The sequence below is a fragment of the Cavia porcellus genome, unplaced genomic scaffold (genome assembly GCF_034190915.1).
Source record: "Cavia porcellus strain 051 isolate PalLab524CR breed Dunkin Hartley unplaced genomic scaffold, mCavPor4.1 scaffold_13, whole genome shotgun sequence".
Taxonomy (NCBI): Eukaryota; Metazoa; Chordata; class Mammalia; order Rodentia; family Caviidae; genus Cavia; species Cavia porcellus.
The window spans coordinates 9842759-9866339 of NW_026947496.1; the positions used below are offsets into that span (position 1 = coordinate 9842759).

The window sequence follows — 23581 nt, forward strand, 5'->3', positions numbered from 1 at the left end:
CCGTCCCAGCCCACAGAGGGGTCAGGAGGGTTGAGCTGGCACACCATCACCACGGTTCATTTGCCAATCAGCTGCGGTCCTTTAACCCCATCTGCAAAGTAGTCGGGACAGAGCCTTAGCGTTTGCAAAGTCTAAAAGCAAGTCTGTGCCCTTAACAATGGGGAGCTATTTTGTCACTGTGTAAACATCGTAGAGTTTATTTGTACAGGGTGCTTTACAGCACACTGGTTTTTATAAGTCCAAGGTCACAGTTTAAAATAATGACAAACACTGCATAGCATAGTAAATATGCAAACCAGTAACACAGTCGTTTGCCGTTGTGTCAAGTATCATAGATCGTACCCAATTGCAATTGCTGTGCTTTTCTACAACTAACTGGTAGTGCAGGCGGTTGTTTATACCAGCACCACCATAACAAAGAAGGGAGTTGTGTTATGGCGTCAAGGTGACCCTGCTGTCGCCAGGCTGGAGGTCTTCTTCAGGTCCACTGCATTGTTGTGTATGTAGTGCATTTTTCCTTCCTTCCTTCCCTTTTTCCTATTTTGTTTGCTTTTTGTAGTATTTGGAAATTGATCCCAGGACCTTCACACTCGCCTTTCTTTACTCTTTACTCTTTGAGACATTCTTGCAGTCACTAAATTGCTTAGACTGAGCTCAGGCTTGTGATCCTCTTTAAACTCAGCCTCCTGATGCACTGGAATGGCAGAGCCATGCCTGGCTCTTCGTTTATAGTTTTATGGGACCACAGTAATGTATGTGTGTCATTGTCCACTGAAATGTCAGTATTGAGTGAGTGTGTTTCCCATCTGGCCCTTTCTAGAGAGGAAAAGTTCGTCACCCTCTGGTCTCAGGAGAGATGATGCCGGCCCAGACTAAAGTGCTGATGGGAACAAAGTTACTATGTGGCATATACGACATTTCCTGGGGCCCAGAAGCGCAAACTCTTTATATACCATTCAGAAACACTCCTCTGCTTGAGTGACTTTTTTCCAGGGAGACTGGGACAATATGTCTAAAATGAACAGCATTTTTTGGGTTAATGGCTGTTATGATTTGAGTTGCAGTCTTAATGGGGCTTTCTCAGAGCTGGCTGTATCCAGAGTGTATGGTCCATTCGTGATGCAAGGCTAGAATTAAAGGTGGGTGATTACTCCTTGGTCCACTGATTTGTCTGGCACCCTAATCCCGGTAGTCTAGGTAGAGTATAAAAGGGGCAAAAAGATGCTATGAAAGTCCTTTGTTATTTTGCTGCCTCCTGGCCACCATGGACTGGTTCTCCCTTGTTGCTTTTGCTACCTTGTAGGTGCCATGAACTGATCTGTCCCTTGGAGCCAACCTTGCACTGAAACCTCTACAAACTGTGAGCTAAATAAACCTTTCCTCCCTTAGCGATGGATGTTGCATATTTTGCCTCAGCAATGAGGAAAAGTAAGTAAGACACATTTATTGGGAGCTTGTCAACTATGTTATCCACAGCTGCAATAGCAATGAAAGCCTCTCACAGAGCAGTATTAAACTTGGCAAGTTCAAACCTATAAAAATGTTTTTCATAATTGTTATCATAACTATGCTAAGCCCAAATAAAGCCCTATCAGATAATTTAATCTTTAACAGAAAAAACTTTAGCAAAGCAGCAGCTAGGTGATTTGACAGGAAATCTTTGCTTGATTTTAAAAAAAAAATTTAATTAAATAATTAGTAACAGGTTCAAGGCAGGTCAGAAAATCCATTAGGGGAGAGATAATGTGGAGATTCATTAGCTGTTAATCCCACTTTAAACTCCTCTGCAGTTCAGGGAGACTGAATGAAGATCCAAGTGATACAGACTCTGAGCGGTGTCACAAGAAGTTGATCCATGAAAACTAACTGTGCCTGGCCACTCAGCTTAGGTACTATAGATGCAGCCTACTGGGTGTGGACATTGCTGTGTCCATGCCCTGCACCAGGAGGCAGAAACATCAGCAAGATCAGGCCTGTGCCCTTTACTGGGCTTGCATCCAGCAAGAAGGACCGGACCTCCACTGGCGAAAATCACAGGTGATCTGTTTTCATCATCCAGTCATTGCTGACTAATGCTTTTTCTTTATGAAGGACCAAAGAACTGTGGAACCTTCCCCATTCTTTACTGTGGCCCCACACCTTGCATCTTCACTCACCAATTGGAAGCTTTCAGATCCCTTGGGGTGGGCCCCAAGTGTCCTCCCAGGGCTCCTTAAACTTGCCAAGGGCACAGAGCGCTTCTCCTTACCCAACCCAGTGTGAAGCTGGAACTAGAGTATGGACCTGGCTCCTGCGGGTCTTCCTGTGGTCAGAATGTGACCCATGACCTCAGAGAAACCGGGAGAACTGGGATGGTGGTCCCTTATCTCTCTCCTTAGACCTCTGCTCTTCCCATGGTCTAACCTTGAGATCCATAAATTACCTAATTTTGCAGAAGTTAGTCCAACTTGTGTTGCAGGCTCTTGAAGAGAAATTCTCGCCAATAAAAGTGTGGCCAAGGAAGGGGGGGGGGGAGTGGTTGATGCTTGCTGCTATTTCTGGCTATGGGCTGAAGAGCAAGCCAGTTCTCCAGGACAGTGGGAGAGGGAGCCCCAGGCTGCGGGTATGGAGCATGCGAGCAGGAACGGGATCTGGTGGTTCCAGGAATGGGGCCAGGGACCTATAAGTGGGGGGCCAACAGAAAAGAGAAAGGGAACTAACTCCAGAGCAGGAGAAGTCCGGTGTGTTTGCGATAGGCTTTGCATGCAATAGGAGCTGTCTCCAGGGAGGGCTGTCCTTTTTTTTTGCTTATGGTTGGGTGAAAATTAGTCTTCGGCAAGTGGCAATCGGCAGGACAGCATCAGAGAGCTGAGTGCCACGTTCAGCTGGGTTTTCTCTCTCATTACCCAACTCTCCCTGCTCGGATTCCCTGTAATTAGAGCTTGCTTCTCTGTCCCTGATTGCCAGCATTGATGACAAGATGTTTGAGCGAAATAAGCTGTTTGACATACTCAACTCAGAAACACAGTGTTTTGTGTGGGTTCTCATTTGCCTGGAGTTGCTGCAAAAATTTTTAAAAATATGTTTCCTGGGGCTGGCCCTGGGAATGCAGAAGCTAAAGTTGAAAAAATGAGGTCACATGTGTGCTAGATGAGAAGACATCTGAGGTCTCCGGCAGGAATTCACTCTTTTTTCCCTCAAGTGGGACATTTTAAGTACAAAGTAGCACACAATTCTTACAAGTAGTTGCCAAGACTCTTAAAATCTCTATAAAAGTTTTTGTCCATACAATGCTGTTTTTATCACAATAGCTTTGTGGTATAATTTCAAGTCAGGAGTGTGATGCCTTCACTCTGCTTTTGTTGCCCAGAACTGTTTTTGCTATTCTGGGTGTCTTCTGGTTCCAAATAAATGTTAAGAATGTTTTCTCTAGTTCTGTGATGGAAAAAAAAAAAAAAAAAAAGACCTAGGGATCAGTGGAACAGATTACAGATTAGAAGATGCAGAAACGACCCCAAATATACTCAGCCACTTTAGCTGTGACAAAGGGGCCAAGCATGTTCACTGGAAGAAAGAGAGCCTCTTTAATAAGTGGTGCTGGAAAAACTGGCTCTCCACAGGCCAAAGACTAAAACTAGACCCACGTCTATCACCATGCACTAACCTAAAATCAAAATGGATCGAAAATCTAAATATGAAGACAAACATTAAATCTGCTGGAAGAGAGAACAGGTACAACTCTTGAAGACATTGGTGTAGGCAAAGGTTTTATAAACAGAACCCCGATTACACAGAGAAATATCGCAAATAATCAACAGCTGGGATCTCATCTTACTAAAAAGTTTTGCACAGTAAAAGAAATCACCAACAGAGTGAAGAGACAACCCACAGAGTGGGGAAAAAAGTTTTGCTTGTTGCTCCTCAGACAAAGGACTAATTTCTAGACATAAAAAGAACTGAGAAAAAATCAAACCCCTTCAAATTAAATTCCCAACCCAAAAATGACACCAGAATGAATGCACACCTCTCATGTGAAGAAGTACAAATGGAAAATATATTTTAAAATGTTCAGCATCACTGGTCTTTCAAGAGATCCAAATTAAAACAACACTGAGGAGCCGAGTGTGGTGGTTCATGCCTGTAATCCCAGCACTTGGGAGGCTGAGGCAGGAGGATCATTGTGAGTTTGAGACCAGCCTGGGCTACAAAGTGAGCTCAAGGCCAGCCTGAACTGCATAGAGAGACCCTGTCTCAAAAAGACCAAAAAAATTAAAATTGAAATAAAAAAAAAAAACCACTAAGAATCCATCTCACCCCAGAAAGATTGGCTATCATCAGGAAATCAACCAATAACAAATGTCAGTGAGGCATTGTGGGAAAAGAGACACTTTTCCACTGTTGGTGGAGACCACTATGAAAATCAGTGTGGAGATTTCTCAAAAAACTATGACTAGAGATCCCACACAACCCAGCTATTCCCTTTCTTGGCATCTTCCTGAAAGAATTAAAAGTATCATAGTACAGCAATGTATACACACCCACGCCATCAGCAATACAATTTGTAATAGCTGTATCCTGGAAACAGCCCAAATGCCCAGCAACTGATGAATGGAGGAAGATAATGTGGTTTATAACAAGAGAGAGAGAGAGAGAGAGAGAGAGAGAGAGAGACAGAGAGAGAGACAGAGACAGAAACTACTCAGCCTTAAAGATAAACTTGAAACTTTTCTAGCTAACTGGATACATCTTGAGACCATTCTCTTAAGTGAAATAAATCAGACGTATGTGTAAATATCACATTGTCTCTTTGATGTGAGAAACTGAAAGCGTAACTAAGGACCAAAGTGTGTAATAGATATTGGGAAATGGGAAGAAAATGTTCAAATGAGAGGGGGTATTAGGGAGAGGAGAGGAGGAAAGGAAAGGAAGCAAACCAAAAAGAGAACAGAAGGATAAAATGGAGACAGAGGGAAATAAGGAAAGGAAGAGATGGAGAAGGGAAGAGTGGAATTAAGAAAGGAATCAGGATGGATCGTATATAGATACAGATTCCCCATGATGCATTGCGTATATCTAAATTGGACCAATGAATTTAATAAGGGAAAAATAATCCTACAAATTTCTGCAACCTAGGAATGAGGAGAAACATAGGACCTCTCTACTAGTTGTGCAACTTGCCTTGAGTCTGTAATCACTGCAGAATGGTTTTGCAGTAAAGCAGCCTGTGATTAGATACTTTTGGGAAATTCTGGGTACTGTATCCTTCTGGTGGAGACTCACAAGCCACAAGGTTATCTGAGGTCTGAGGAAGCCCTGGAACAAAATAACAAGGTTCCATCTTTGGGGTGACTTAGGAGCCAGTCTAACACGGAATAGCTACCTACCGCGTGGAGATTAGAATCCATGCGACAGTTCTCAGCTGCCTCTGCAGAGAATCACATTCTGAGCCAGCCTGTGCTGCCTGGAGAGCACCCATGGACTCCAAATTATTCCCTCTGTGGCGCCTGAAAGCACCATGGCCCACCGTTCCCCTGTGAGGCCACGGGGTGGGGTGAGCATGGCATGCTCGCAGGACTGCGAGGACCAGAGCAGAGGACAGCGCGTGCGGCTGAGAGGTGTGGACCCGAGTCAGATAGAAACTGCACACGTGTGCAGCAAGACATGGTGAGAAATAAAGTGGCTCCTGGCTTGGCAAAGCCAGCCAGACTCCCGCACGGCCTCATCCTGTTCATCCTCACATTCACAGGACCAGGGGTGAGGCACAAAACTCACCGTTTTGAGAAACATAATTCAATCCACAATAATGATTTCACTTTCTTTCTCCAGGATGCAGCCAGTGTTCACAGACACTGTTCATCGCCATGGGACATTTTCAAAAGGCACACATTAAACGGTACCGGCTGATACTTATATTCTCCCTTGGCGGAGATTTCCCCTTAAGGGACCTTTGGCATTTTTCACTGCTACCCCTGGAGGCAGTCATTACTGGCTGCTAGTGGGTAGTGACCCAGGACATCGCTCGGCGACCTACAGCCAGATTCTGTAGTGGAAATGCACTGAGGGCCAAGCTGAGGAACCTGGACCCGGGCAGGTGTCCCATATTGATTAGGACTTCAAGATATCTTTTAGGGGCTGGGGGGCAGCCAGAGTTCAACCTGTAACAGATCTCCCACTTCATTTCATTCTGACGTTACCCTAGGTTACACATCTGACTCACTACCATGGTGATAACAGTGCTCAAACACAAGGCGGGGCATGGTGAGAGCTCCCCGTGACAGGACCTGAGATGCATCTGTTTTAAGTGGTGCTACTCACTGATTTCTACTGATACCTGCAGCAAACAAAACTCACAGAGCTGGGAACAGATCAAAGCACAGGGACAGTGCTGTGCGATTTGGGAAATGCCACATCGCCTGAAATAAGGCCACATTCCAGGAAACTGAGGCCTGGGACCGCCTAGATACCGTGGCATGAATTACACCCAGTGGTGACGGTACACGCTCTGTAAATGAGTGTGGGTGAAACCAGTAGCCTCTTGGGGAGGAGTTTTGAGTGCAAGCCTTACCTCAAAGGGTGCACGCTTTTCTATTCAAAGCACGAAGATGCCTCTGACTCTCCCAGGATGCCGTGAGATGGAGTTTATGAGCATGAACTGCTGTGTGTGCAGCACATCTCTAAGCAGAGCAGGTGCACACAGCCTCACTCCGATCCCACAGAAACATCTGCAAGTAATTCTGTAAGGTTTGCCTCTGAAACCCTCCAAAGACCAGAGAAGAGGTGAGTTAAACACCAAGCCTGAGCCGACAGGTCCGATGGTGCCTCAGGAAATTTAACTGCAGAAGCAGGAAAGGCAGTTTGTGAGCACAGGGCCCGGGGTGCAGATGAAATGATCTGAACACTGGAGCTGAAGCCCACACTCGTGCTCAGCTCCTTGTGGGTTCCGAGTCCTTCGCAGGGCTGCCCTTCCCCCTCTGCCTGGCCCTTTTCTGATCATGTGCCAGGATGCGGGAAGGGGGCGGGAAAGGCTACAGAATGCCCTTGGGGACCCACAGGCCTTTGTGTTTTGCTGGCAGTTCTTAGTTGGCCTTGGGGATATCTGTCTGTGACAAAGTTCAGTCCCACACAGCTGAAGAACCTTCTTGCTGTGTTACCTATGGCCTTTAACTTTGGGGTTTTGTGAAGCGGGGACAGTGCACAATGGTGCAAACCATAGCCCTGCCCCTCCCTACTCTTCCAGGAGCCTCACGGGCTCTATGGAGCAGCCCAAACCCACACTCTGCAAATGTCAGCCTGCTCTCCCCTAGAGGAGCATCTCCATCTAAAACCTCAGATTGCCTCAGAACTCCTGCGGAGTTCAGGGGGACTCTGCCCAGCCGTGGCTGACATTTGGCCCTAGCAGGAATGGGCACTTCTACCTCCAGTCCCCTTCATGGCAGCCTCTTCCTCAGTTGTGGCCTCAGAGCCCTTCGGCCAAGATCCCCAACGAGGGGCTTCGTCATCTCCATCGAATCCCACCTGCTGGGCTCCCTGACCCTGCACCTGTGCTCAGCAGGGCTACAGGGACAGAGAGGCTGAGACTGGGGATGGAGGCTTTTGTAGTTTGGCTACAAATGCGAGTAATATCAATAAATGTGATTTTCATTACTTACCCATAGCTGTTTTAGGTACATAAATCTCTGTGCTATAGTTTGGACGTGGTTTGGCCCTAAAAGTTCTTAGGCTGTAGCCGTGGTGTGCAGGGTGGAAATGCTGCAGGCTGGGACACGTAGCATGCTCTTCAGAGCAGCTGAGAGCAGGAAACCAGGCGACTGAGGGTCCTGCTCTCTGAAGGAATTAGCATAGTTCTTGTGGGACCCGGGTTAGCTTCCTCTGGAGTGAGTTGTAAAAGGGCAAAGCCACTCCTTGTCTTTGGCTTCGTCTCTGAAAGAGTTTTGGCCCAGACAGGACCCTGTAGCTGGTAAAGCCTCAGGCAGAACCAAGAAGCTCCATCTCCCCCACCCCTAGGAATTTACCTATGGCCCCAAAAGAATACCAGTGAGCTACCTGTGCATCACTAATGCCCCTTAGGTTCCACCCCAAACCTAGGCTACTTATATGCATCCACGGAGAGATCACCGATGGGGGTGGGGGGGTGGGGGGGGATGCCGCACCCCAGGGGATCGGGGGTCGCTCCCTGCATTCTCAAAATAAAGGTCATTTATATTTCATACTTCTGATCTTTTCAGCCGCTGCTGGTCCCCCACAGTTCTATCAGTATCCACCACCATGTGACCTTTGCTTCTTGCAGGGGAGCTGTGACACTGTGCTACAGCCTAAAGCTCTCCCCAGAGCCGTACAGATGGATATCAGCACCATGCTCCTGCGCCTGAGATACTGTGAGCTAAATAGACTTCTTTTCTTTAGGTGTTGCCTAGCTTCGGGTGTTTTGTTACAGCAACAGAAATGGACTAATACAACATATCATGCCCCTACAACCCTATGAGAAGTTATATCATCATCATCATCATCATCATCATCATTTTATTCAAGAAACTGAGGCAGGCATCCACTGAAGTCCTACTTGACACAGCTAGTAATTAAGCAGTAAAGAGATAAATATATTTCATGGAGTTTGTTTGAAAAGTTAGACCTCCATTTATGATACTAGTTCTATAGAAAAGTGTCTTCTGTATTTGCAACTAGTTCTTAACAATCTTTGAGCCAAAGTCCACCTCACCCTTGCTACCTGTACTTAAATAGTGGTGTTTTAGGTTCCATAGGACCTTGGTTATTGCCTGTATAAGGGGTATAACAAAGGATAAAACAGGAAACAGAGACAAAGAGAGTAATGCATGATGGGTGGCTGGGAGGTCAGTGCCTCAGGGAGGGCAAAGACCCAGTTGTGGACACTGGGTGTGTACAATGCCTCATTTGTATACAATGATGGGAGGAGTTAATGGAGATTGGGGGGTCAGTAACTCAGCAGGCAGTGGGTAATCCTGGGATGTCTCAAGAGGGTGGAGATGATTTTATGCTAAGAAGGATCTTGCCCTGGAGTGTTGTTTTTCATTTTAGCTTTAGTGTAGTCTTGTGAGTGGGAGAGGATGGTTTATCCCTAGAGTTAATAGGAAGACTCAAAAGTGTGATGCCATAACCCCAAGCCTCCATTTATCCCTCAGGGAAGGATGCAAAATTAGCCCTTGTGTCTCTGTGGTCCTCAGAACTTGGTGAGGAGGAGACTTCCTCCCGTCCTCCTGTCCTGCCCCAAGGCTTCCTCTCTCACTTCCTGCCTCTCTCCTCCCTCTCAACATGACACAATTTTCTAAGAAAACCCTGGAACGTCTCAGTCTGATACAGCCTTCTGAAAGCATGTCTCCCTTAATGGAAGAAGTATCATAAAGAGCATCCTTAAAGTTTGCCAAAAAAGATGAAGTAAGAATTACTCAATTTTGTTAGGGTAATAAAGTCTGGAACCAGCGGCCGTTCCAAGGGAGTTATTAGGAAGAGGAATGAACATTTCAAGAAAGAAGCTGGTGGCAGGGTTCCAAGAGGGTGGAGATGGAGGAAAATGGATTGAAAACGCACCCAAAGTAAGTGAGATGAAAGAATCCAGAGCCAAGCGTTCCCAAGATGGTGAGGTCACCATAGATGAGGAAGAGAAGTGTCACACTACAGCTGCTGGGTCAGGGGAGAGTGGCCTCACCTTCCTGTATGAGAGAATGCATCCACTGTCTTCGAAGCACCGAACAGATCGTGCCATGGCCCCAAGCATCTGGGACTGGGTCTGCACGGAGGACTCTTGAGGCCCTTTCTGCTTGGATTCTATGAATCCAAATGGTTTGCTAAGGAGCAGAGGCACAGAACTGAGCTGCGAGGGGAAATGTTTTAATATTAGTTGGAGAATGCATTGCCTCATGGTATGGCTGTGAAATTCAAACCCGACTCTAGAGGACAGATGCTTTAGTAAAGTCGTGAACAAGCAACTGAGCTGGCTGCAGGACTGGAGTGACCGCAGAGTGGGCTGGCCAGCACTGCAGGAGAACTGGAGCAGGGAGCAGGTCTGCTCTGCATGATGTGTCCAGCGCTGGCCAGAACTGGCTTGGGAGCCTGTCTGCTGCGTGTGCACAAGTGCCAGGGTCATGACGGTGCTGGTCTGGGCCATGTCCTCAGCCCCTGAGGTCCCGGCAGGTGGTTTTGCCAGGTCTGAGCTCTTGGGGCTCCAGATCTGCCAGGCCAGAGAGTGTCCACTGGTGACGACAGGGGAGTGTGTCGAGCTGAATATGCCTCTCTGGGGAGCTGGGAGAGAAACCCAGTTGGCCCTCCACACCCACGGGTTCCACAGCTGTGGGTGTAACCAGAGGCAGATAGAAACTGTGGGAAGCCTTTGTGGGTGAATCTGTACTGAACGTGTAAAGACTTTTTACTCTCGTCCTTGACCCCCCCAAAAAACACGATATAAAATTATTTATACAGCATCCATTGCACTGGGCATCATGTTATATGTATGAATAATGCAGACATGACTTAAGGTACAGGGGAGGAGGTGCATAACTGAGATGTGAATATTCCCATTTTCCATGTGGGGCTTCATCACTGCAGAGTTTGGCACCTGTGGGGGGCTTGGAAGCCCTCCCTTGGATACCAAGGGATGACTGTGTGTGCCTTTAGCTGGACAAGAAAGAGTAAGAACTATGTACATAGTATGGTACTTTTGTTTCAGAAAGGAGCAAATCAGAATATGTATTTGCATGCATTTAGATGGGAGAATATATAAGAAACAAAACCATTTCCTTATGGAAGCAGAGGTGGATGAGGGGAAAGGTGGCAATGAGACCTCTCAATTTACCACTGTTTAAGAATTTGGGCTTCGAACCATATGAGTGTATTATTAATTTATGTTTCACCGCCACCAGTGAATAAGTCAAAGGCTCGCTGTGCTCAGCATCTCCTGTGTATGGGGACAGAGCCCTGGGTGGGGGTGGCCAGGCCTTGGGGTAATGCTGGGCCCAGGGAATCGCAGGGCTTACCTAAAGCTACACCGGCAGAATCAGGATTTGAATTCACTGCCCCTCCCGCTCCCACACCAGGTCCTGCCCTCCTCACTCACACTTCTCCTGGGGAACAGAGGCTGCATTTCCTCCAGGGCCCACCTGGATGGAGGGAAGATAAATGAATCTTTCTATCTGTCCATATTATTGGGCACCTGCCAGGAACCAGGTATGTAAGAATGGAAAAAACACACCCTGCACCCTGTTGAATGGATCCGGCCTCAGGGGTTTGAAAGGGGCCCTTCCGACTTTGTGCAGACACCGCTGGGGGCGAGGCCCCGCCCATCTTCCCTGGAGTCACCTCCCAGGACTGGTCTGCCAAGCCCACAGGGTGGGGTGCCGCCTCTGCTGGCTCATTTCCTGCAGTGACTCAGCAGACAGACACCCCGAAATGGCATCCCTGGGGCTGCAGAAACCATGAGCCCTGATCACTGGGGAAGCACCCTTGTCCTTGCTCAGAGACACTGTTCACAAAGCTGGCTTTCAGCTTCAGGCCAGTCTGGTTCCGCACTCCCTGGGGTGTTAGGGTGACAGGAAATTCCTGCTGGAAGATGCCTGGGAAGGCATCTAGGTCATGGGCCCCAGACACCTGAGGTCTGCTTACAAAACAGACCGGAAATCAGCAGGTTTTGCTGGGGCTGCAGACTCTGCCTTTCCATCACACCTGATAGGGTTTTTGCGTGGAGAAAAGGAGGCCCCCTCCCCAATATGGAAGGCTCTCTTGCCTCTTGCAGGAGGATCTTTTCACACTGGATTGCCAGGCCTTCAACTTGAGTGACCTGGGGACTCTGTTTTATGGGGAAAAGCCAATCACTGGCTCAAAGAATGTGCCCCAGGCCTGTCTTCTCGGCCCATGACCCAGCCTCTGTGTGCCTGTACTCCAAACAGAAGCTCTTGGTGTGAGAGGTCCAAAACGGGGGTGGGGGGTGGGGGGGTGTCCACGGGGGCCTGGGGCAGGGACCCCACTGAGCTCTCAGCAGCAGCTTTATGGGCCATAGCCACAGGAGGGCCTCTGTGAACGCTGAGGGGCCTCTGTGAACGCCGAGTTGGGAGCACCCCGTGGTCTGGGGTCCACACAACTTCACCCACCCCCACCCAACCAACCCCAGAGCAGCAAGAGATGATAAATTCACGCCCACCACTTTAAGCCTCTTAAACTGTTATGTATCCACCTGTAGCTAACACAGATGCAGAAGACCCACCCATCAGTTCATTTCGGTCTCTTTTCTCCATGCTTCAATCAGAAAACCCTCCTCCTTGTGGGACTTCCCGGTACCCCACACCTCCCCGCTGCCCTCCTCCCAGCAGCCCCCTCCACAGTGCTCCACTTCTGACACCCAGCGCCTCCTCCCAGCCTCCGAGTGCACTGCTCCCTCTCCAGCCTGTGACCCCTAGGCCCCCGCCTGAGGCCCCCTCGCCTGTGAAATGGGACCATTCTGCCCCCAGCGGGCTGCTTCTCTCCAGAGGACGGGATCGGGCCCTCCGACATCCTACTTTGCTCCTTGTCACTCCCAACAAATGCTTTGACTTGTCGAGAAAGAGCTGTGGGGAGACCCATCAGGCAACATGTCTGTGGTGCACAGGTGATCTTTCTGTAACAACTCTAAAGCCAGAGTATCTCTGATTGTCTCCTCTTGTTTTTGCCTCAATTTCCCTACCGTTGAGTCAGGATTTGCCGTCATTTTATTTATTAGACATTTTGGGAGTAAATTGTCTCAGGCAGAAATAAACATGCAAATAAACAGGGGAGAGAGTGAGAAGACATGGAAGAGACTGGGGAGAGGGTGGGAAGCAGAGAGGGGACACTAGGCCAGGTCTAAGCCGGCACTGGACTTCACCCATAGTCACACACAAAGCCGTGGGACTCGGCGATGTGGATGTGGTCGTTAGATGCTAAATGTGAAAGTGTAAATAAGTCACACTGATATCGGGGAATGAAGCTCCCAACCTACCAGATGGTTTTGAGTTTTGAGTTTGTGCTCTCTAAAACTGAAGAACGGGTTTTAGGAACAATGGAGATTAAGAGAAAAATATATTTATTGAGAAAAAGAAAGCATCTCTCTCAGAGAGAGACAGAAGGGGTCCTATGTGGATTTCTAAAGACTGTCTTTTCTAGGGACTTTTGTAGAGCAAAACCACGAGGTGAGATGTTTCCAAGATGGGCATAAATGGGAACCCCCAAGCTGGGCATGAGGTGGGACAGAACTGTGGTCAACCAATAAGACTAATTGTCCAGGTAAAATTGACCAAATCAGGGACAAATGGGAAGCGAGCCACATAGCGGGCATGCGTAAAGAGCAGTGACTCTTTCTACAGGGATGTGGGGTGGTGACTGCTGGCTTCCTCAGGTGACCCACACCTATTTAGAATATCAGTCCCGATGTTTATCCCTCGGGTGTGGCTGCATTTGTTTTGCCCTCTGTCTTGAAGTCTGACCTGCAGCAGAAGTGTCTGTCTCCTCCTAGGTTGCAAGGCATCTGGCCTTCTGCCCTGGCTCCTTCGAGAGCCAGCCCTGTCCTATGGTACAGCCTATAATGTTTCTCTGACTCAGCGGCCTCTAACAATACTGTTGCTGAGAATGTGAATTACTGCAGCCTTTGTGGAGGTTCCTCAAAAAATTAAAACTAGAATAACCCCACTCCCAGCATCCCCCTTCGGGGTGTGAATCCAAAGTAAACAAAGTCGTCTGTGAGAGATGCGGCTACCTTTTTTTTTTCTTTTTTTTCCTTTTTTTTTTTTTTTTGTCTTTTTCGTTTTTTATCGGTACCGGGGATCAAACTCACAACTGCCTGCTTGCAAGGCAGGCGCTTATGCCGCTAAGCTAAATCCCCAGCCCCTTACGGCTACCTTCTTTACAGCACTGTTCACCGCCCCACAGTCAAGGAATGGAAACTGCCCAAGTGTCCACCAGTTGATAAACGGCTACAGAAACTGTGGTCCTTTTCTGCGATGGAATGGATTCCACAAGTGAAAAGTGGACCCTTAACACAGTGGGATAGTATTCAGCCGTGGAAAAATGAAGTCCTGTCATTTGCGACCACATAGTTAGACCTGAAACTCACTAAGCTAAGTGAAGCAGATGAGGCCCAGAGAGACGATGACCATGTGACCTCACTTGTCACGTGGCATCTAAGACAGACGAGACCATAACTGAGAGCAGCACGGAGACTGGGCAGAGGAAGAGAGACAAAGGCTGACTGCTGGGTACCAAGTCAGACAGGAGCGAGATACTGTGGCAGACACCGAGCCTGACCCCAGATACCAAGAAGGTGCTGCTCGGTTTCTCAAAGCAACAGAAAAGGATTTGGAGTATTTTCACCAGGAAATTATAACTGTTCAGGGAAATAGATAAATTTATCCTGATTTAAACTTCATATGATGTACATGAGCATGAAGCATCAGAAGGTACCCTAGAAACTCATATCATTTCTACTTTCCCAGTGGGTCCAGGGCTCTGGGTTTGATCTCCAATATTGCAAAACATTAAAAATGAAAAATAAGTAATAAATCAGGCCACGATTTTTATGACACTGTTTTGGCATATCTGTTTTAAATGCAGGTTGCATGTGCACAGACACACACACACACACACACACACACACAAACACACACCCAGAATCTGACCCTGACATTTCCATGCCAAAGGGTCCTCTGCCCCTGTTCTCCAAGACATTGATTGACAGGATCCCAGTCTAGTCCTGCAAGGAAATGTCAGCAGCAGTGCCATGTCCCTAATCAGGGCTGAGTCACCAGGGACAGATTTGGAACAGCAGCCACGGTCACCTGAACGGTTTAGACACATATCCCAGGGTCTGAAGGCGTAGGTGGGTGTTTGGCGTCCCCCGAGTGCAGCCTTCCATTTCACAGGTGAGATTCCTGGGGAGACGACTTCCCACACCTGGGCACTAGCCGGTGGGGAGCCCTGGACTCCTGGGACTTTTGCACCATCAAAACTAGTTACCCACAAATCACACTCCCCGCGAAGATGGCACCTGCCATGCACCTGTGTCAAATATCAGATCACTGAGAACAAGCTTCACTCATATAGCAACCTCCACAGAATCTATGCATCCCAGACCAACAACTGGCAGAGGTTTTCACGTGAAGTGAACCCGTGACTTGGTTTGACAGTGGAGTCAGGTGCACGTGGTGTAGTGCGACTTCCAGGCAAGACTAGGAAAAGCTTTGATGATCTCTTAGAACACTGCTGTTGTGTACCTGAGAGCTAGAGTAGCCTCTAGAGGACCCATATCAGTCCTGGCTAACTCTCATGAGAAGGAGGCAATCTTGGGCCCTATGGCTGCAGCCACGTGGATAATGGTGATTTACTGATACTAAGTTTTGGTTATCCTGAGTGTAGGAAAGCAAGGAGGCTCTTAGCAATGGTTGGAGCAAAGGCCAACAAAATGTTCATGGAGGTTGAAAGACAGCAAGGAGGTTGTGATTTAAGGTTGGATAAAAATGTAACATGTTATGTAGTGGCAAAACAACTGAAGAAAATGTCACTCAGGACAACTGATCCCAGGAACAACATCCTGCACTTGAGCTCCTGTTGCATCATTGCCTACGCCTGGAAACAATTTCTCTGTCACCTGTCACTGCTGCACCTCACACCACACCAACTCTAAGTGTCAACAAATCACCCTTTATTTGCTGAAGATTCTGTTCTTAGTCTGGGCTCAGCTGGGTCTTTCTCTGCCCAGTTTCACCTGGTCTCTCAGGTCTGGAGATCTGGCTAGAAAATGAGAAAAAAGAAAGAAAGAAAGGAAGAAAGGAAGAAAGAAAGAAAGAAAGAAAGAAAGAAAGAGAAAAAGAAAGAAAGAAATAGAAAATAGAAGGAGGATCACCATGGGTAGAGGCCAACCTAAATGCCATAAGACACTGTTTCAAAAAACAAAAGCAAAACCCCAATGCCCTGAGGCCCCTCTCATCAGGAGAGGAAGTTGACTGCCTGCCCCGCAGTGCTGGCCCAGACTCTCTGACCTGCTTCACCAATGTGCAGTGCCAGAAGGTACACTGCGCAATCCCTGAGCAAGGCTAGGAGAGACGTGGAAGCTTCTGCCCTGCCCTCCTGGGGCAGTGCTGAGCCGCCCTGGGCCTGCTGGAGGATCCCCCAGCTGACACCACAGCTGGCTGCCAGATGTGTTAGCAAGGTCGCTGTGGCCGCCCGCCCCCCAGGCTTCGTGGACCCACGGGACAACTGCAGCTGCAAGATGTGGGAGACAACTCCAGTGTCTCCCTTTGAATCCAAAACAATCACTGTGACTTTGAATATTATTTGGAGACTCATTTCCTTATACTGATATGTAAAAGGTGGCTAGGGTATCTCCTTCCCTTCAATTAACTCTGAGCATGGCAAACAAGGCTCGCCCAGGTGCTAATGGGCAGCCATCACAGATGTGAGAGACAACTCCAGTGACTCCCTTTGGATCCAAAACAATTGCTGTGACTTTGATTATTTGGGGATTCATTTCCTTACACTGATACATGAAAGGCTGGCTAGGATATTTTCTTCTCTCTTCAATTGGCTCTAAGCACTGCAAATAAGGCTAGCCGAGGTGTTAATGTACAATGCCATCAGACAGTCCTGTTTCCTCGCATGGTGCTCTCCACATTACAGGACTGAGCTGGTGAGACGCAGAGCAGATAGCTACGGGAGTGTCAACTGAGAAGGAGCCTCAAGATAAGAGGCTATGACTCCCCAGGGCACAGGGGTTTGCATATTAAAAACTGAAGCAACAGCCCCCCAAAACAATTCCACTGCTACCTTAATCAGGTTATGTAAATTGATTGCATATCTTTATCTCTGCAAATTATAGAGATGCTTTCCTTGCACCTGGCCAGCCAGCTCAAGTTACTCAGTAAACCGTGACATCCTGACTATCAGTCATCCCTGAGCGGACCCCCCTCCCCCTTCACCAGATAATAAATGCTGGGAGAGGCCTAGGGTCAAGGCCTTTGTCTACATGCCCTCACGGGAAATGGACTTGGGTGCCCTTGGCTGCCCTTAATTTGGAATATGTCTTGGTGTCTTTACTGTCACCGTGGGTTGCATTGGTGGTGCCAGATTGAAACTGACTGGCTGGGATTCCAATATCATCTCAATGGGATTACAAATATAACTTTTTGGATTGAGAGGAAAACTAGAAAAAGGATTACAATACTTGGACAACTGAACTGATTTTTGGGTTCTCAATAGCAAAAGAGAACCCAGGCGAGAACACCAGATGCCCCGCTCTACTGAGCCCAGACTGCTGAACCGAGGGATGGTGAACAGATGAGCACTTCAGGTTGGGAGTCACAGGTGCCCTGCTCTGCGGTGACAGGTCACTAAGATGCAGAAAAAGGCTGGGCTCTTCCTCTGGATCATCTCCAGGCCAACTACAGTGTGGGCCAGCTGTGGTGGCGCAGGCTGTACTCCCAGCTCCCTGAAAGGCTGAAACAGGAGGATGGCCCAGCCTGGGAGATTTAGGAAGAACCTGTCTCAAAATGAAAAATGAAAACTTAAGAAATCAAACAAACAGGGAGGACTGGGATGTAGCTCAGTGCAAAGGCCCTGAATTCAATCCCTAGTACTGCAAATCATGATAATAGTAATAAAAATAATAGTAATAATGAAAAAAAGAAGGAAAAAAGACTTCCTAAAAGATGGTGGAGAAGTGAACAGGAGAGAAACAGCCCCTCTGAGATGTGGTGTCCAGGTGCTGGAATATAGCAACACAAGGAAGAGAAGGGTGGAAGTGGGTTCCCGGGACCCAGCAAGGATCTGGAGGAAATGAAGCTCCCGGGGAGCAGAGAGCCTTCAACAGAGAAGGAGGAGGTGGCAGGCGATGCGTTCTCCCTGAGCCCTGACTTACTGTGTGGCAGGGGCAGCTCGAACCTGCAGTCACGGTGACTCGTGGTGACCACAGAGCCCTCCGTGGGGAAGCACACCAGAGGATCTGAGCAGTAGATGCAGCAGCCTGCAGGCTGGTGACTTATTCGGGTTCAGCCGTCCCGCAGGAGAGGCCGGCTGGCCAGTAACCATCTTGCAGAGCGGTCAAGTGAGTTTAGAACTCAGAGCAGCTGGGGGCTGCCTCCATGTAGCAGCTCCCAGTGTCAAGGTGAGGTGGAACCAAATTCCAGCTGGTAGGAGGTCAAAGAGCCAAGCTGAAGCCAGCAGGGAGCCCAGCTCAAGCCGGCAGGAGGCACTCGGAGTGTTGCAGGCTGAACAAATTTGATGCCAGCCTCACAGCCAGAAACTTCAGGAGCTAAAACAGCTTCAGCAGGCTTGCTGGGATTATCCACCACCCTGCCATAAACCTGCAGCTGGCTTGCACTCATCTGAGAGCAGAAGAGACCTAGAAGAGCAAAAGCAATTCTGAGTAACAAAAGCAAGGTAGAGAGCACCACAATCCCTGACTTGAAATTATGCTGAAAACCTACTGTGATAAAAACAGGCTGGTACCAGCAATAAAACAGACTCAAAGGCAAATGGAATAGGTTAGAAGACGTGGAAATGACTCACAACACTCGCAACTACCTTATCTTTGACAGAAGAGCCAAATACATTCTCTGGAAGAAAGACATTCTCTTAAAAAGTGGTTCTGGAAAAACTGGCTTCCCACGTGCCAAGGACTAAAACTTGACATTGGTCTCTCACCATGCACTAAATTAATATCAAAATGGGTCAAATATCTAAATAGTAAAACAGAAACACGACATCTTCTGGAAGAGAGAATAGGTAGAACTCTTGAAGGCACTGGTGTAAGCAAAGATTTTATGATCGAAATCCCAATCACACAGGTGATATCTCAAAGAATTAGCAACTGGAATCTCATCTTATTAAAAAGCTTTTGCCAGAAAACTAAATCACCAACAGAGTGAAGAGGCATATCGCAATGTGAAGAAAAAAATGTTTGCTAGTTGTGCCTCAGATAAAGGACTAATATCTAGAATATATAAAGAATGCAAAAATTAAGCTCCCCAAATCTAAAGACCCAATCCAAAAATGGGCATCTAAGATGAATACACACTTCTCAGTGATAGAATTTTCAGCACAGTTAAAAAGATAAGAAATATGAAATAACAGTGGCCTTTATTTTAAGAATTCAGAGAGAGACTCCATGGCCTCTGGGGTCTGGCATTTTCTCTGCCTGACATGTGGTGTGGGAGCATACATGTAGCTAAGGTTTGGGGTGGTGCCTAAGGGGCATTATTGATGCACAAGTAGCCCATTGGAATTCATTTTGAGCCACAGGTAAATTGTCTAAGGGGGGAGAGGTGACCTCAAGATAGAGCCTCTTGGTTCCGCCTCCCAGCCTACCACCACTGCAGCTTCCCATCCAGGGCAAAATCCTTTCACTCAGATGAAGTATGAATGGCAAATTAATATATGAAAAAATGTTCAACATGAACATCATTAAGTGATGCAAATTAAAACAGTACTGAGATTCCATCTCACTCCAGGAAGAATGGATATCATTAAGAAATCTACCAATAACAAATGCTGAAGGGATGACCCTTATTCATTATTGGTGGGAGTGTAGACTGGTGCAACCACTCTGGAAATCAGTGTGGATATTCCCTAAAAAACTAGGACTAGAGGTTTCCCTTGACCCAGCTTTTCCTGTTCTTGGCATCTTCCAGAAAGAATTAAAAGCATCCTACCATGGCAATATATATACACCCATGTTTATAGTAGCACAGTTTAACTAAATCTTGAAAGTGACTCAAATGCCCACCAGTTGATGAATGGATAAAGAAGATATAGGGATTTTTAAAAAAAAATTTTTTTTTGATGCAGTAGAATACTCAGCCATAAGGAGAATAAGCTTGAGGCATTTCTAGCCAGATGGATACACATTGAGGCCACACTCTTAGGTGAGGTAAATCAGACACACATCAGTCAATATCACATTGTCACTGGTGTGAGAAACCGAAAGAGTAAATAAGGACCAAAATATGTAACGGCTGTTTTGAAACTGAAAAAGAAATATTCAAATAAGAAGGGGAACCAGGGAGAGAGCAGGGGGAAAGGAAAGAAGGGGCAAAAAAAGCATAGAAGGAAAAATGGAAACCAAGCTTTTGTAAATCAGGAGGGGAAGAAGGATGGAAGACGGGGAGGGGACTGGGAAAAATGCAGGCTGCAGGGTATTTCATGGACGGGGCAAATTCCCTATTATGAATGTTATCATCATGTGTGTCTACAATGTACCAATAAAAAAGAAAGAGGAAGGAAAAGACACCAGAAGACATCTGTCATTATCACGGGTGACCTATTTTTTACCCTACAAAGAGAGGGGACCTTGCAGCGCAGGATTTCACTCTGTCTCGCCCTCCTCCACACCTCCTTGGGTGCCGCAGACTCTGGACCCTTGCCGGGATCATTGCCCACGTCGTTACCTCAGTTTCCCAATGTGCAGCTGATGAGGGCTTAGAGTGTGTCACACGGAGAGCTGGGAGTTGAGATCTGGTGTGATTCCCAGGCCTCTGTGCTGAGCTACATCCATAGCTCTTTTTTATTTTGACACAGTTTCCCCAACTAGCTAAATTATCCAGGCTGGCCCTGGATTTCCCGCCATCCTACCTCAGTCTCCCAGCCTCTCACCCTCCCCGACCTTCTTAAAATGCGGATCATGATGGAGTGTTCAGAGCCAGCCTGAGACTTTGCCTTTCTGGTAGGACCAGGTGATGTCCACACTGCCAATCCATGCACAGGGGCCAGCGAGCCTAGTTCTGGCCTGCAAGGCTTCAGGAGGTGCCCACCTAATGCCCCCCAACAGCTCTGATCCAACTGGTCCAGCATGTCATCTTGGATCAAGTTTTGTTTTCAATGTGCAACCCTGGCTGAGAATCCCTGGGCTGAATAGATGGAATGACCCAGGCACTTGACACAGGGGCGTTGTCCTGCAGGCTGCAGCAGCCCCAGTGCAGGAGCAACATTTCCCTGGGTGCAGCTGGAACCAGCTAGGGGGCAGCCAGGTAAGGAGCAGGCTGTCGTGGCCAAAGTTTGTGCTCCTGATAAAAGAAGCTGACCAGGGGCCTGGTCTTGGTCACAGTCCTGAGCCTCTCTCTGCCTCACCCTCTCCACCTATAAGCAGGGTCTTCAAGCCACCTTGGTAGAGGCAAGGCACGCCAAGCTCCAAGTTTGAGTTAGAGCCTCAGTTAAGCAGCTGTTATTTGTAAACAGCAATATGGACCTGAATGACCAGCTGCAGGGAAATCGAGGGCAGCAGGTAGCTGGGATGCATGTTTGCCAACACAAGACTCCCAGACTGGGAGAAAGAGCTTCTGGGAATGCTGGACCATGCCATTATCTGGCACGACTGCAGATTAGCATCGTTTAGTTCCACCCCCGCCATGAAGCCAGGACTGAGTGACTTTGACACCAACCATGAAAAGCTAAGATTTTAGAATTTAATATCCTTTTCAGGATGTACTTTTTCTGCATTTTGAAGTGAACCTCATCTAAGACAAAAACAACAACTTAAAACTCTTTATTGTATAATGGGCTATGGAATAAACCCCACATCACATCAACAGGAAGCTAGGGAGATGGCATATCTATTTGTTTGTTCATGCTTAAAAGGCAACTTTGAAAATGATTCCTGCAAAGTTTACCTTTGCTCTGAGGCTCATGAAATATGTAATGTCTGTCTCGTGGGCAAGGCACCTGGGGTCTTGCTGACACTCGCCTGAGGTTTTGGTTTTGTCTGTGGGAGGCTTGGGGAGGGACAGGCTCCATGCCGTAATTCTGTCTGCTTGGGAGTGGTGACAGATGAGAGAGAGGAACAAATGCCTGAGTGATCCTATTGCAAAAATGAAAGGTTTATCTTGGCTCAGAGATTTGGAGAGTTTGGTCCATGGCTTTTTGGACCCGTTACTTTTAAACACAATTTTTAACAAATCACGGCAGGAACACATGGCAAAGCCAAGCTATGCAGCTCTTGGCCAGAAAGTGACAAAGACAGCAAAGAAGCAGGGGCCTCTCTCCCCAAGAACGGCCCCCCAGTACCCGACTTCCTCCTGCAGGTTTCAGCTCCCCAGGGACCAGGCCTAAACTGCAAGGTCTTTCCAGAACAATCTCGAACCAAATAGAACACAGAGAGTAACGGGAGGGTAAACGAAGGTGACTGAGAGGACACAAAACAGAGGATTTAAACTGAGACCACTGAGGCAGAACGCTGTGGCTCCTGTACCAAAGCCACCCCTTTCTCACTATGCCATTGCTTTTTTTCTGCTCTCTGCTCCCCTCCTCCTCTAGACTCACACTTTTTACTCTGCAGAAGTCCACACATAGCTCCCATCTAAGAGCCAACACTCCCTCTCTACTCCATCCTTTGAAGAGTGGGTCTCAGCATTTAGTACGTCTAAGTCCACCCTATTTGTTACTAAGCAAATATGCCTAGGGTCTAGCCCCTAGGGTCTGGGGGAATGGAATCTGAGACTTTTCATTTTTAAGCCCCCAACCCTCCCCAGATTCTGTGCCAGTGGCCACTGGAGCCTGCTTCAGGATGTGCTGCTTCTAGCATTTTCCTGAGAGCCCCTGCTGCAGGGACCCTTGTGTGACCTTTCGTGCTTATCCAAGTACAGCTGTTTGAGCAAGTATGTGCATGCTAGCGACAGCACAAACACAGCTCTGCACAGGGATAGAGGTTAGTTCTCCGTCTGCCCACAGAGCCATAGCCCAGAGCTCCCGTCTAGAAAACACCAGACAAATTAGGAGAATTAGAGCCTTCGTGAGCGCTTTCTGCAGAACCAGCCTCGTGACCTCTCCAGCTGACAAACCTGCACTCAGACACACATGAAACCGCTCCTCACCGCCAGCGACGTCATACAAGGTCCAGCCTGTCCTTACCTGCAGTTAGCAACAGATTAAGCTCCCGGCTGCCGTGTCAATAGACCTTAGCCTTCCTGGTCAGAATAGTAGGATTGGTTCTCTAATAAAACTGGGCCCATGACCACAGGGGCCAAGAGCAAAGGTCTTAGAGTCAAATAAGTCTGAGTTGGATTCAGCTCTCCCTTTGCCAGTCCTATGTGTTTGGTCAAGTCAAATTCAGAATCTGAATTTTCTCACCTGTTAAACAGATGTAACTGCTTCGTTAGTGAGTGTTAGGAGAGTTAAATGACACAATGAAATACATTTTAGGCGTTTTCTCTCATTCAGCAAGTCTTCACTGAGCATCTGTTATCACACCCAGGTGGATGGCTGCTGAGATGCTACTTTCCTTGACAACAAGCAGGGTTCATTAGGGCCCTGGGCACTGCATTTTAGCAGTAGAGTGGAACAGTGGAGCTCACCATCCACTGATTGCCTTTGTGATGGAATTAGGTGAGGAGGCCGAGCTGCAGAAGTGGCCAGATATCCAGGTGAGATACCTGGGCACCAGGTAACAGATACCTCCAACTCTACTGCAGTCAGTCACAATCAGAGTTGTGATTAATCCAGGTTTCTACATAAGACTCTTTGGATCCATGCTTAAATACAAGTCTGTCCAATACCAGCAGAGCTGATGATCCCATCAAGTGGAAGATGAGCAGGCTCATCCTCCTCAGGTGAGGAGCCCTGGGGAGCTTGTTCTCCCAGGCCATCC

At 47.7% G+C, this 23581-nt stretch overlaps 1 long non-coding RNA gene across 1 annotated transcript; it reads left to right on the forward strand.

Annotated features, from left to right (window-relative positions):
• Positions 1–421: 421 nt before the first annotated feature.
• On the forward strand, positions 422–10433 carry LOC134478476 (uncharacterized). Its single transcript, XR_010051099.1, has 2 exons — positions 422–6756; positions 8267–10433. It is a non-coding gene; the product is annotated as an uncharacterized LOC134478476 (long non-coding RNA).
• The last annotated feature ends 13148 nt before the right edge of the window (positions 10434–23581 follow it).